Source organism: Muntiacus reevesi, chromosome 17, assembly GCF_963930625.1.
Source record: "Muntiacus reevesi chromosome 17, mMunRee1.1, whole genome shotgun sequence".
In the NCBI taxonomy this organism is placed as follows: Eukaryota; Metazoa; Chordata; class Mammalia; order Artiodactyla; family Cervidae; genus Muntiacus; species Muntiacus reevesi.
This window is the reverse complement of record NC_089265.1, coordinates 51934420-51950244: the sequence shown is the minus strand read 5'-3', so window position 1 is coordinate 51950244 and position 15825 is coordinate 51934420. Positions and strand designations below refer to the sequence as shown.

Here is a 15825-nt window from a genome sequence, read left to right as displayed (position 1 = left end):
CTGGGAAATGCCATGTTTTCCTCAACCATTAAAACTTCCAAACGTGCCCCATCAGGGTTTTCAGTATGCAAAAAAGCAACTGTTTATATATGGAGGCTAACCTCGGCAACATTAATTACCACTGTACTGAGCTGCAAAAGATCCAATAATGTCAGATAATAGTTTATTCTCTATTAATTTTGTAAGTGTTCAAATTTTAGACAAATAGCATGCTACAGTAGGTTAAAAATAAAAAAGAAATACCAATACATTTTCTATAAAAAGCTATCCAGAGCTTCACTGATCTTCACCTTAATTTATATTAGCAGACGGCTCCTTGTATAGTTTAGTGACATGTAGATACAGGGTTTTTATACACATATATACAAAAATTTTTTCCAGTTTTATTGAGATATAATTGACATACAATACTCTATAAGGTTAAGGTGTACAGCATAATGATTTGACTTACATAAACTGTGAAAAGATGACTGCAATTAAGTTCACTTAACATCTATCAAAATAGCTTATTTTTAAATAACGGAGTAGGGAAAAAAAAGGAGAGGCAAGAACTGATGGGAAACAGAAAACAAAAAGCAATTACTATCCCCAAGACATTCTTAATATAAATTCCATCCACAGCCAGTTCCTCATTTTATAAGAGGATAAAAATTCTCCTTTTCTTGCTAAGTCATAACCAGAATGACAGCGACACTCTACTTGTGCAATCTAGGTTCCCTTCTTTCCTCAGCAACCCTTTTCACTCTGTGGCTTTGCGACCTTTTAAATATTTGCACCTTAAAAACTTTGCCAGCCAAGAGAAAACACAAATTCACCATGAAGTTTCAGACCTCAGCTTTCCATTCCAGCCTGCATTCCTAATAGGATGGACAAAAACGCAGCACCAATAAGCAGCAGTGAATAAGGACCCAACTGTGCTGACCTGATTTAATTTACTGCCCTGGCCCCGTGGAGCATTTAGCTATCCTTTAAGAATGCTTAAACCACCATGAAAAGCTGCAGTGGGAATCACCAAACCACTCTCCACCTGGATGAACATACCACAGTGGTTATAGGGTGAAATTCCAGCGTGAGCTGAGAAAATAGAGTAGCATTCACCAGACTGAAAGCACCAGTCTCAGAGGCATTTGGTTGTTAAGCTTTTCGTAGGGAGAGGTGGAGGGGGAGAGAATAAAAGATAATGAGACACTTTGGGGCAGACCAAACTGATGATTCTAATGCTCAGAACCATCTGCCAAGCATATTTTCCTCATTATGTTGTTTACATAAATAAAATAGTCCCTTGCTAGGAGGGTTGAAAAATGTGTGGGCACATAAGAAAACTGAGTTCTTTAGTTTGCCTACATAATCTAGGCAATAAAAACTACTCTAAGGAAACTCACTCATCTGGCAAAATAAAAACCAAGAAGTATTTATTTTGCTCCTTTAATTTGGGGCCGAGGCTATGTTAAGTCTGAGCAACTATGAAAAAGCAAATCTACACTTCCTCAAAAATAGATGTGGAAAAGTCAGAAAGTTCTTTTATTGATTCATGCATGTTAACACACACACACAGCAGAACGGGGGGTGGCGGGGGCAGAAACCTTCCAAACTTGGTCTTTAAGTGTCTCCTTTTGTCTAAAAGACTTCTTAATTTCTCTAAGTTGTCACGCCAATGGATCTTCCTGGTCTGGCTAATTGGAATCAGGGGGGTTGGATGCGTGTGTGTGATTTCATAAAATTAAGCAGGTCATTCCTCACTTTGAAAGCTAAAGTTGCCTCGGAAACACTCCTGCTTCCATGGTCATCTCATTTTGCCTCTTTTGTCCCATAGGACCCAGCTTTAGGGAGGCATCATTTATTTACAGGCCTTTCCACTGGGCTTCACCGATCAGCCAATAATACTGTGGACACACACTTCTAATGGCCTATGTTTTGAAACTGAGTCTAATTTAATGGCGTGGGGCCCAAACTCCTTTTCCAGCACAGCCATTAAAGGATGTAGGTTATTGCTGTTGTCACCATTGATATTTGTCATTGTAATGTAATTAGGGCCCTAAAATGATGCATTACAGCCCTTGGCACAGCTTCTATTAAAATCTTTTCTTCTGCTCACTGAACTGCGACCTGCTTTCTGATGAATAACAGACAGACAGCTTTAGGGTAAGGAGCAGATTCATCAAAGAAGTATTTTTCAGCTTTGTGGAAAGAAAGGGAGCTGGGGTGGGGGGGCGGGGAGGCAACCTCAGAGAAAAAGCACCAGGGGAGGAAAAGCCACAATACACATTTGAATTTCATCTGACCACTTGAAATTCTGATTGCATCTGACGAATCTTGCTTAGACAATATATTCCCAGTCTTCGAATCTCATGGTTAATCAGGGCTCTAATCTGCTATCCATCAGCCTATGCCAGCGCTGTAGCTTCCAATCAAATTTATAGGTGAAGCGGCTCATGCATCCCTGAGCAAGTCCATTCACAGACAGCCCATTTAAACGGGCAGAGATTCTGAAATACTGCTGTGGGGCTTTCTGGATGTTATCATGGTATTCAGTGCTTTATGGAACTGCTAACTATTGCCTTCAGATGCCCGTGATATTCCAAAACAGCATTAATGGCCCCCATAAAAGAACAATTGCTCATGCCAAAATATAACAAAATTATTGTTTTTGCAGCCATAGTTTGTCAAATACATTAACAATTTTGACACTTTTATTACGACTTCCTCAATCCATCAAGATATTCATTTTTTTTTAAATTCCACACATATTTTCTTACCCTCAATTCACTACCATTCTATCTTCTCTTCCTATAATTTCCCACCTTTATGTCACCCTCCAATAAGAACCAACAAAAACAATGACTAGCCCACTAAAAAAAAAAAAAAAAAAAACCTGCTTGCACAAAATATTTTAGGAAAAGGCAACTTAACAAAAAGGGCGTTCTATGAAAGTCCCCTGGTTCCGCACTTGACACCTGGCACACGAATGCTGACAGGCTAACTAACCCCCCAAGTGGCGATGGCCAGTAGACTGGCAGCATGACCAGCTAGTAATGAAACAGAAAAACACTGAGAGAAACATTTATCCCCTTTTCCTTCACACTCCAACTCAACAATCATTGCAAGATTTATTAACTACCTTGCATCATGGGAAAGCAATGTCATGCACTGAAAAGAATGTCACAATTCAATCCCTTAAAATGTATCAAACACTAAAACACATTGTATCACATAAGTTCTTTATTACTTGTAACAAATTACACTAGTTATTTAAGACAAAAAACTAGTTAAGCCTACACTTGAACTGAATTACATCACCTCAAATTGTCCTAATACAATAAAATATTTAATTCTTATTTTGATTATTTCTGCCTATATGATTTCCTTAAAAAATAAATTTTACTTTAAAGACATAATAAACTTGAGAGAAAGTACAGATTACTTGATCAAAGACATGCATAAAAAGTAACAGTTTAAAAAAATGTGTTTTTGTTTTCTCATCAAAACAGGAACAACACTACTATATAGTATTGTTGAAGTAAAACAGAACAACAAAACAATACTATTTCAGTAGCCAATGGGGTGAGAGGGAGGTGCAAAAAAACAATTATAGTTTCAGGAAAACATTCTCAAAGAGTAACATTTCACAATTTATTTTTATACAGCAGTTTCTCTGCCAAAAAAAGTTAAGATGAATCTATTTACTGTATTGTTTATCAAGAACATACATCATATACATAAACACAAAAAAAACAAAAAAAATCCCCACTTATTCTGTCTGAAATGTTTTTCAGAGTAAGTACAAATAAATCCAACTCTCTCCTTCGAGCCCCTTTTACTACTATAGAACCAAGACTATTTTTTTTAATTTCAATCATTAAATAAATTACCTTGATTTGTTATTGATTTGCTCTAAATTATTTGAGAAACAGTAGAATTTCTGGAACTGATCCTGCCTGTCCACAGATTAAAGTCAGAAGACTAAAGAGAAATTCTTCCCAACTTAATAAACATAGGAAAAAAACATGTGAGTTGTAGTATTCCTTGAAACTGACAACAAGTGTTTATCTTGTCATCAAAATTCAACTTTACAAAAGAGGTAAGAACATGTTAATAAATAAAATTAACTGTATTTTTTTAAAGCCAGACTGGAATAAGGCTTAGAGATTTAGATTTAAATCGAAAGTATTGTCAGCATTGCTAGCAAGCTGATAAACCATATGCATACACGTGATTATTTTGCACAAAATATTTTATACTGCTCAATAAAGCAATATAATGAAGTAGTAACATTGTAAGAATCAATTTAACAGGACATCTATGAGTTCCCTAAAGGACTGATTGAAACTAAGAAGACTTTTTTTTCTTCTGAAAAGTATTGAGACAATTGTAAAAGCTCTCATCATTCTACTTCCTCTAACAAAAAAGAGGTACTATATAGAAGTACTCAATTATATTACCTTGAATGATATGAAAGTGCCAATAATCAAATATTTTTTATTCACTCCCCTCCCCTAGGGAGTAGCAATGAGTCTATTAATTATAATAACTCAAGCAAGGTCAATTTGCTTTGTGTTTTGAACCCATGTTTATGCCACTCACCGCATGCTAAGTGTGCTTTTAAAGTACCCAGCGAGCACTTATCTGCATACACTGAGGTTCCCCATTCCTTTGTTCTAACAAGATAAATGGGTGTGGTGCTGGCACAGGAACACAGGCGATGACGTCTTTCCCAGAGAGTGTCATAGAATGCCTACATTTCATGAACCTCTTCCCATCGGTCCCCAAAGGTGAAGCTGTATTTCACTGATGCATTTCTGCAACAGTTTAAAGAAAAGTGCCCCTTGAGCTTCCTAGAAAGTCTTTAAGGGAATTACCAGATATTTGCTCGTCCTACCAACATCTTCTGGGCTCTGGTTATTGTATTTAAATACGGTTCCTAAAGGGATGAGTGATAATTTATCATGGTTGAGAATGACAATCATTTTGCCAGACAGACATCCAATTACTCCCACAAGGTCAAATCATTTCAGTTCTCAAGTCTGAAAAATACTGGAACCAATGGTAAGGTTATACTCAGCTCTACCAGAGGGGTGGGGCAAGGACCAGCCTTCACAGAATCGGGTGGAACTGGTCAGAGACACTCAAGTTGTGCACGTGCTTATTTCCTCTGCACTCGTGGGCCAGCATATCACACAGCAAGACCTGCCAGCTACTTTCTGATGTCTCCTGTGTCTCACCTACTCTCTGCCTTCTTTTTTTGCTGCACACCCCCCCCTTTCCCACTGACATAAATGTACAGGTGCCTTGAGTGTGGACTTACGATTAAGCATTTTCATTCTTGGTAACACAAACAGTCCTTGTGCCCACAGTAGGAGAGGATCAGTCAGTTCAGTCGCTCAGGGGTGTCCAACTTGTTGAGATCCCAAGTTCGAAAGTATGCCAGGCATCCCTGTTCTTTACCATCTCCCAGAGCTTGCTCAAACTCAGGTCCATCAAGTTGGTGAAGCCATCCAACCATCTCATCCTCTGTCATTTCCTTCCCCTCCCGCCGTCAAGCTTTCCCAGCATCAGTGTGTCTTTTCCAATGAGTCAGTTCTTCACAACAGGTGGCCAAAGTATTGGAGCTTCAGGTTCAGCATCAGTCCTGCCAATGAATGTTCAGGACTCATTTCCTTTAGGATTAATTGGTTTGATCTCCTTGCAGTCCAAGGGACTCTTCTCCAACACCACAGTTCAAAAGCATCAAGTCTTTGGCGCTCAGCTTTCTTTATAGTCCAACTCTCACATCCATACATGACTGCTGGAAAAACCATAGCTTTGATTAGACAAACCTTTGTCAGGAAAGTAATGTCTCTGCTTTTTAATATGCTGCCTAGGTTGGTCGTAGCTTTTCTTCCAAGAAGCAAGTGTCTTTTAATTTCATGGCTGCAGTCACTGCTCACAGTGATTTTGGAGCCCAAGAAAATAAAGTCTCTCACTGTTTCCATTGTTTCCCCATCTATTTGACATGAAGTGATGGGACTGGATGCCATGGTCTTAGTTTTTTGAATGTTTAAATCAGCTGTTTCACTCTCCTCACTTTCCTCAAGAGGTTCTTTAGTTCCTCTTTGCTTTCTGCCATAAGGGTGGTGTCATCTGCATATCTGAGGTTATTGATATTTCTCCCGGCAATCTTGATTCCAGCTTGTGCTCACCCAGCCCAGCATTCTGCTTGATGTACTCTGCATACAAGTTAAATAGGCAGGGCGACAATATACAGCCATGACGAACTCTTTTTCCAATTTGGAACCATTCCGTTGTTCCATGTCCAGATCTAACTGCTGCTTCCTGACCTGCACACAGGTTCTCAGGAGGCAGGTCAGGTGGGCTGGCATTCTCATCTCTTTCAGAATTTTCCACAGTTTGCTGTGATCCACACAGTCAAAGGCAAGATCGTTCACCTTTATTTTCCCCAGCATAATCTATATGATTCAACTGTATGTGAGAAATGTCTGAAGACAGGAATTTGAATATTGGAATAAAACTAGCAAGAAAACCAAGAAGAGTGATGGGCCTTCCCAAGTTCTCCTCAAGTACACCTACTCCCAGAAAAGCCACAAGGCGCCTTTCACACACAGAGCCAAGCTCTCCTTTTCTGTCTGCCCTCTTAGGTTGGGCTACAGGCTTCCTCTGCACTCAGTCATCAGGTCTCTGACCGGCTCCACCGACTGTTTCTCTACATCCATATTCCTCAGCAATTCCCTTTCTCTTGTCCTTTCAATTCTACAATGACCCCCATCAGTTTCCTCTTCCTCCTCCCAATTATATAAACTTCCAATTCTTCAAAGCCATCACTGCCAAGATAACCCTTCTATCCCCTTCAACTGTTTCCTCTACTTAATGAAAAGGTTCTTTTCAAAACCGGAGCAGTGCTCTCCCACAGCCTGCACGCCTACTGCCCTATCAAACAAGTGCACTACATCCACGTCCAGGCACAGCCTGCAAGTGCATCCATCCACAGGGCTGCCAGAGTTCTGGCCCTGGCATCAGAAACGGGGCTAGATTGAGCCTGGGAAGGATAAGGGTGAGTCCCTCTGCCTGGAGCCACCTTTCTCAGATCTCATGGCTCACTTCCCGCTCATCATTTCAGTCTCACTCCACACACCACCTTCTCAAACATCTTCACTCACCATCCTCGGAGACTTCTTCTCCCTGTCCTTCTCCAGCTCATTTACAGTCTTCTTCACAACATTTACAATCACCTGAAATTATCTCAGCTATGTTTTTGTTTACATGCACTACAGTAGTGCTTCTCAAACTTTAGTGTGCATAATAATCACCTGGGAATCTGCTTAGAATCCAAGCTAGAGTGGGGCCTAAGAGTCTACACTTCAAACAAACTCCAAAGTGACACTGGCCCTAGAGGTCTGCAGACCACACCCTGAGTAGCAAGGTTCCAGAGAATGGGGGATCAATGAGGGCAGAGAGAGATCTGTCTATACCCCAACCCTGATTTGTAGAAAACACTCAAAAATACTTGTTGAATGACCAGAAGAAACTGCAATCCAGGTCCGGTGGTTGGAATCTCCTGGAATCTTTTGCAAGCATGCTAACATTGTCTGGGAATAGTTAGAACACTTCAACCCTAAAGGGATACCCACCTAGAGAAGAACTGCTTATACTGATTTGGTATGCTTACCTATCCAACACACAACTTTTCTGGCATTTAGGATGGCACACTGCTCAGAAAGAATAATAAGTAATCACAGCAGGCCACAAAAGGAAATGCAAATCCACTCTGGACAATTCCTGCCTGATAAGTAAATGATTAAAGCTTTCATTCTGAAACCCTGGCAGGACGTGTGTTTTAAAAGATCATCTGAGAAACACAAAGGAGACGGCACTCAATCTCCTTCCTGAGATTATTTACACCAGACTGTGATCACCTGACCCACTGGAGATGGGGGGATTTGTTAGATGGCATGCTAGGAGGGCACCTTGTATGGTGAGTCATTAATCTCCCCAGTGGTATCTCCAGAGTGAACCAGTAATTATTCTAACAGCTCAAGAGAAGGCCCTAGCAGGGCATCAGCACCCCTCACAGGTCTCACACGAAGAGCAATTCCTGACAGTTCCAGTGCAGCAGGTCACAGGGGTCATACACACGAGCTCAAGCGTAGACTACCTCAGGCCCATCTACCTGCTCAGAAGTCGGACGCTCAGTGCCAGGCTTGGGGAGAGGGGACACAGCTGCAGAAGGAAGACCCCCTTAGAGATGATGCCACCGGAATCCCTTCCAAACAAGGTCCAGGAATTGCTGCAGCACCACACTTACGGGATCTCAAAGATGGGTTTAGATACACAAACCCAATCCCCACCCCCACACAAACCTGGGTGAATATGCTCACTGGAAGAGGGTTCTAACACTTAGCAAGTTTTAACTTCAGATTTACTAATCCCTTGCCTGTTCCTGCGGAGTTTTTCCATCACTGGTGCAGTATATGACACATACAAATCCACTAGAACTCACTGACTCCTCATCCAAACTGTCAGTGACTCACACAGATGCGATTCCTATGAACTGGGAGAAGCTGCCAGTGATAGGCTGCTTAAGAAATTAACGTAAAAAGAAGTCCCATACCACAGACTCAGAGCTCTCTATAATCAGAAAAAGAACAATATTTTTCCTATCATCAGGCTCACACTCACCTCTGCGTGTTTTCTTCTTTAATATTTTACCAGGCAGCTGAGAAAATTAAATGCGTAGAACATGACTTATCATCTACTTGTGTTCCTATATTCCTAGTCACTTTTTAAATGTTTATCTAGCTGCCCTTTATTGTTCAGGGAGTTAAAAAATTTTAAACATGTGAACCTTAGGAACAGCCAAAACCATGAATACAACACTGCCTTTCTGTCCAATCAACAAATATTTATCAGGCACCTACAATCTGTCAGGCTTACTTGAGGTGCTGACACAGGGAGGGAGATACAGGAGTGAACAAGACAAGTGAGTTCCTGCTGTCATAGAGTTCACACTCGGGCGGTGGAGGCAGGAGACAGAAGCAAACACAAGTATATGGAGAGGAATTTCAGATGCTGAACCACGCTAGGAAAAAGATGAAAGGGTGTGTGTTGGGGGGGCGGGGGGGGGGGGCTTGAAGAGAAAAGCCTGGGGAAAGGGATGTATCTGGTTTACTTGAGAGGTTAAGAAAAGACAAATAAAGAAGCAACTTAAAAGTGAAATGTGGCTGGAAGAAGCATTGCCCAAAGTAGGTTCTATGCCAAGCGATGCAGATGTTATTAACAGGTATTATATACATAAAGAACTCCTTGGTCAGATGGCCACATGGAGCTTAAGTTAAACAGGTTTCTTTCCTGCTGACATCCCAGAGCCTCTCAATGGACAATGTGATAAATCTTTGAAAAGGTGTATATAAAAATGTAGGACTAACCAAGCTTCTTTGACTGTGGAATCCTTTCTTCTCAGAGCTCTTAGAGGAGATTATATTTCATGGGAAGCACTAAGCTGGTCAATGGTTTCCAGCCCTAGATTTACACTAATATTAGTAATATTAGTAGTGGATCCTTCCCAAACACCAACGCCCAGGCCTCACCCTAGACCGATGAACTCACACTCTCAGAGAGGTGAACCCACAAGTCAGCATTTTATTTTAAAGCTCCCCCCAGGTGATTCTAATGTACAGACAGCATTGAAAACCATTAAGCTGGAGCATGGGATGCATGCAATAAAAAGAGTGGAAAACAAGGACAGAAAGGGTTGACTGGGGTCAGGCTGTGGAAGGTCTTGAATGCCACACTAAAGAGCTTTAACTTTATTTGGGAGGCAGCAAGGACCTATCAAGGACGATTCCTAGGAAAGCTATGATAAATACCAGACAGGAGGTCAAGACACTCCAGGGCATTTCTGCTCTCCACCCTGCTTCTTGTCACTGATTGTGTTGGAGTGGCTGTGGAAGGACAGAAGAGATTTTATAACCACAAAACATACCACAAGAGGAAAGATGGAGGACGAAAGACAATTTCAGAATAGGAACAATATGAATTCCCACTGCACCACAAACGTAGGAAATTCAACAAGGCATTTTCAGATATCAGCTTTTTCATTCACTCCTACTCTAACCTGGGAGTGATAGTGGAATCAGAGGTGAATGCCAAATTGATCTGGACCATTTGAAGTTTTTGCTTCCCTGGTGGCTCAGACGGCAAAGAGTCTACCTGCAGTGTGGGAGACCCAAGTTCAATCCCCGGGTCGAGAACATCCCCTGGAGAAGGAAATGGCAATCCACTCCAGTATCCTTGCGTGGAAAATTCCATGAACAGAGGAGCCTGGCAGGCTACAGTCCATGGGGTCACAAAGAGTCAGACACGACTGAGCGACTTCACTTTCACTTGAAGTTTTTATAATCTAGTACAGATGAAGACTAAATGGAAATAAACACAGTAACAGACAGCGTGTGGTACCTAGAGGTACACAGAGAAGCCCAACAACTTATGGGGAAGGGTGGAAGAAACCCCTTCCTGCTGAAGTCATTACAGTGACTTTCCGGGGAGAGAGCAACACCATGTAAACCACATTAAGTCCCTAGTTTTTCAAAACTTGTCTGTATACTGCCAGGTACTGTGTTATCCTCTGAAAAAAGAGGAGAAGAACAAGTCAAGATTATATTATAGAGCCCATAATCTAACAAATGAGACAAACACAAGAAAAAACAAAATGCAGGGTATTTTTCAATGCTTTCACAGGAGACACTTTTTTCCTGAGAAAGGTTGAAGTGAGTCTGCTAGAAAAAGGAGAGAGGGCAGGGAAAAGCTCAAGAACATTCCACAAAAGGATCAGCCAACAGCCTGCAACATTCAGATTCTACAAACAGGACTCGGGAAAGGGGGCAAGATAAGGCCGAATAGGCAGGTCCAGAAGAACCCAAGGTACTGGGATTATCTCCAAAATGGTTAGACCAGTTAGGAGACAACCGGATTACTCACGGTGAGTCATCTTAAATACGGTGGTAAAGGTACTACTACTCATGATCCTGGTAAGTATCATCCTCCACATCCTAACACGCACAGATGCTTTCCTCTCGGCCAGGTATTCCACTGCAGTGGAGAACAATGTAAGAGGATGACCTCTGCCCCCACTTTACAGATAAAGCCACAGAAGAGTAAACTGGTTTAGCCATGCACCATGATCAGATAGCTGGAGAGGAGACAAATGTGGGAGTATGGGAGAAGAGCAAAAGACCAGAGGACTGGCAAGGTGTGGCTACTGAAAGGGAAAGGCAATCATTACCTGCCTCTGGGTTTCTGGCTTGAGAAATGGGGTGGCTGGTGCTGGCACTTCCTGAGATAAAGATCACAGGACCACAAGCAGGCTTGTGGGGGAGGATGTCATCTGGGGACATGTTGAGTCTAAGCACTTGTGACACATTCAAGGGTAAGGAGGACTAGGTTACATGCAATGGTCTCAGAGGAAAGATCCAGACTATAGGGAAAAAAATGAGGATTCATCTACTGAGAGTAGACAAGATCACCTAGATAAAGGCTGTAAAGGCTAGAGCCATGTTGGAAATACTGGAGTGCCTGGAGTGGAGAAGGGCCCTTAAAAGAATGACACAATAGAGAGAGATACAGAAGTATACCCAGAGCTCCCGCAAGCCCAGCTAAGGGAGCAGAGAAGGTAAAGGCTGCAGGCAGGGTGACGAGCTTCGAGGCGAGCACAGCTGCCCCCTGGCATGACAGCAAGGGTCTGACAGGAAGTAACAGGGAGGACAAGGAAGGAGACAGGCCACACAGCCCGCTGGGAGGTCACTAGATTTGGGCAATGGGAGGAAGTAAGGAATCCATGATTTCAACGTGTAAAGCCTGTATATGGTGCCACCATTCATTAAGATAGGGAAGTCACAAGGCTGATTTCAAGGTTCACCTGAGGGGAGAGTTATGGAAAGGTACAGGAAGAATCCAGACTCAAGTGGCAGAACATTCTGCAAAGCATACCAGATACTGTGAATGACAAACTGTGGAGTCCCAAATCCCAAGGAGACTCTAATTACCACTGACTTTAAGCAAACCCTAAGTGATCTGGGACTCTGTTTCTACAACCACGAAATGGGAAGAATAATGCTGCCCCACATCTCATTGGCAGAAATATTTATGAGTAGACTTATTAATATAATCCCTTAAGGTATGTAGTACTATTTGTTTTAAGACAGACTGAGATTAGATAGTGCTACAAATTGAGCAGCTGTATTGTTAGGTATCGATTGAAGCTTAGGCTCTTCCTGTCTCTCAATTAAGAAGACATCACTCACTAATTTATACTGTACGGGGGAAGAGTTCCAGATCTAGTAGAGGGTGGGAGGACAGACTCCCAGGCACAGTAATAACAAAGGACAGTCCCTCCAATTGATGAAAAAGAGGAATAAGGTCAAAGGCCCAGCCCCAGAAAATCTGCTGTTTCTCCACTTTCGTGCACTGTGACCCAGAAAAGACATTCTCGGTATTTATGTTTTGCTACTGGCAAAGGATCTCTCTTCCTCTTTTCTTGGTAAACAGATACTTACCCTGGATGCAGTAAATTTTATATATAGTAGTAAAGAGTAAAGAAGAGGCTGGGGGAGAGGAGAAGAAATGGAGGGGAAGTCAGGTTCAATTTCAAAGCTTCTAGCAAGTTAAGGCTACAGATAACAGTTGAGCCTTACAGAAATATATTGTGTTAGGAAAATGATGAAAATGAAAAACAAAATTTCTTTCTAAAGTAAGTCATTAAATTTAAGAATTCAGAAGTACTCAGAATTTAAATAAGTTTTGCATTAACCAAAACACAAGCTGCAGGGTGTCTCAGCTTCCTACCTGTGACTGTGTCAGATGCCTTAACTTAATATTTTAAACATGTTGAACTTGATCTTAGTTTTCACCTAAGTGGCCTTTAAATTTACTTTATTCTGGGGGTTAAACTTTCCTTCATTGTATGAATCTCAATTTATCTATTCCTAATTTATAAAACAACTCTGATAAACTTTCTGATTTAATATTCCAAAGCACTGTTACTGAAAGTAGTCAGTCCCCAAACTGTTGCCTATCAGCAAGAAACTAATGGGCTCGTTTCAGAATTAAGTCAGCTAGGTGGGGGGTTTTTGTTGTTGCTGTTCCTTGGTTTTGTTTTTCCAACAATAAAGATATTCCTGATGAAGGGAGGAGTATACTGATTAGAGTCTGGTTGGGGCTTCCCAGGGGGCTCAGTGGTAAAGAATCTGTCTGCCAACTCAGGAGATGTAGGTTCGATCCATAGGCCGGGAAGATCCCCCGGAGGAGGAAACGGTAACCCACTCCAGTAGTCTTGCCTGAGAAATCCCACAGACAGGGGAACCTGGCAGCTATCAGTACACAGGGTCACAGAGTCTGACACACTCAGCAATGAAGCACGCACGTGCAAGCTCTTTGAAGCCCACCAGCCGCAAACAGCTGCAGGACCTGCACGAGACCGTGGGCCACAGTGATAGCACAGCTCGGGCATCAACGTTCCTCCAATGCAAACGGTACCTTCTTAGTGCCTGGGACTTAAAAACAGGTGACAGATAACCTAACCCTTCATGGCCACAAAATTCTCCAACACAGCTCCAATAAGGAGCATTCCCTGATGCCCTGCCTGGTTGTATAGAGACACAAGCGTCCACAGTTGTATTTACTTCAGTGTGGGTTGGACAGCCTAGAAATCAGTTCTGCAGACACCCCAGCCACAGGGTCTTCCCATGAGATCACGCTGCCTGCTAGTCTGCTACTGTGCTACAACAAACAAAGATAAAATACCACAATTATATACTGTATTCTTAATTCTAAATGACAGGATTAAAGGAGGGCATGACACATGTCACAGCTTAAGGATGCCTGCCCATCTTTCACAACAAAATACACTCCAAAATTAGAGTTTTGCTTGCTTTAATTTTCATTTTCTGCAAAGAATGTGCCAACATGAGAAAGTAAATTACAACAAAATAAACTATTTCACGATTCTTGTTGCCATTCACTAAAAGTATCACTCAGGAACTAGAGACCAATATAAGCAGGGCAGCCGTTGAAGGATGAGAAGAAAGGAGACAGAAGTTAAAAACATTAAGTACTTATCAGAGTGGGGTCTCAGTGAGCAGAGAGGGGAGAAGTGAAAAGTGCCCCTCATCTCCATAGCCATGAAACAACCCCAGACACCAGCTGAAGCTCAGTCAGGTTACTCAAGCAATGCACCATTCAAACTGTTTCCATCTGTTGAACCGCTCCAGAGATGCTTGTCTAAACTTAAGCAATGAGAAGTTACACAGAGACACTACGCTGCCTATCAATCTTGACATCCTAAGTGGAGACTTTTATTCAAGCAGCACATGGACTCCGAAGCACTACCAAAACTATACCACGGAAATAAAAATTAACAGACTTGGAAAAAAATTCTGGAGATTTTGGCTCCTTGACACTCAAAAAGTGGTTGTTGGACCAACAGAATGGGCATCACGGGAGCATTAGAAAAGGAGAATATGAGGCACCACTTTAGACCCACAGAAACAATCTCATTTTACCATCATCCCCAGTGATTAGTAGGCATATTACAGTCTGGAAGCACTCCTCTAGTTCACTGGTTCTCAAACCTGCCGCAAATCAGAAACATCCCTAGGGCGTTTAGAAAAATACTGATGCCCCGGTCGCAGGTTAGGGAGCCTGGGAATCAGCACCTTATAAAACATACTGATCCAGTCCTATTCCCTCGTTTTATGGAAGTGGATGAAAAATTGAGACCCACAAAAGTTAGACGATTTGTCAAGATCACAGGAAGTTACTGGCTGAATTAACAGTAGATCCTAAAAAATCTTTAGGATTGTGCTGCCCATTTTTAAAAAAAAGTCAAAGAAACCTCACAGTTACCAGTAAATCAAATGAATTTTAAATATCTAAGGTTTCATTTCTCTTCACTTTCTACCATAAGAAATTATCTGCATATCTGAGGTTATTGGTATTTCTCCCAGCAATCTTGATTCCAGCTTGTGCTTCATCCAGCTCAGCATTTTACATGAGGTACTCTTGCATATAAGTTAAATAAGCAGGTTAAATAAACAATATACAGCCTTGATGCACTCCTTTCCCGATTTGGAACCAGTCTGTTGTTCCATGTCCAGTTCTAACTGTTGCTTCTTGACCTGCATACAGATTTCTCAGGAGACAAGTCAGGTGGTCTGGTATTCCCATCTCCTTAAGAATTTTCCACAGTTTGCTGTGATCCACACAATCAAAGGCTTTGGCATAGTCAATAAAGCAGAAATAGATGTTTTTCTGGAAGTCTCTTGCTTTTTCAATGATCCAACAGATGTGGCAATTTGATCTCTGGTTCCTCTGCCTTTTTTAAATCCTGCTTGAACAACTGGAAGTTCACCATTCACGTACTGTTGAAGCCTTGCTTGGAGAATTTTGAGCATTACTTTGCTAGTGTATGAGATGAGTGCAATTGTGCTAAAGTTTGAACATTCTTTGGCATTGCTTTTCTTTGGGATTGGCATGAAAACTGACCTTTTCCAGTCCTGTGGCCACTGCTGCATTTTCCAAATTTGCTGACATATTGAGTGCAGCACTTTCAGTAAAAACCCTCTTGATGAAAGTGAAAGGGGAGAGTGAAAAAGTTGGCTTAAAACAACATTCAGTGCTCGCTTAGGCAGCACATATAATAAAACTTAACATTCAGAAAACGAAGATCATGGCATCCGGTCCCATTAACTGCATGGTAAATAGATGGGGAAACAGTGGAAACAGTGGCAGACTTTATTTTGGGGGGCTCCAAAATCACTGCAGACGGTGACTGTAGCCATG

At 41.7% G+C, this 15825-nt stretch overlaps 1 protein-coding gene across 7 annotated transcripts in view; it reads right to left on the bottom strand.

Annotated features, from left to right (window-relative positions):
* LOC136148383 (transducin-like enhancer protein 4) overlaps nucleotides 1-15825 on the bottom strand; it is a 150025-nt gene that overhangs the window by 111480 nt on the left and 22720 nt on the right. Inside the window, exon 1 of one of the 7 annotated variants that reach the window (XM_065907895.1) lies at nucleotides 5303-5725. The exons of the other annotated variants lie outside the window; for them this stretch is intronic. The gene's annotated coding sequence lies outside the window, so the exon portion shown is untranslated. Of the gene's footprint in view, nucleotides 1-5302; nucleotides 5726-15825 lie in introns of those variants that run through there. 7 annotated transcript variants of the gene reach the window in all.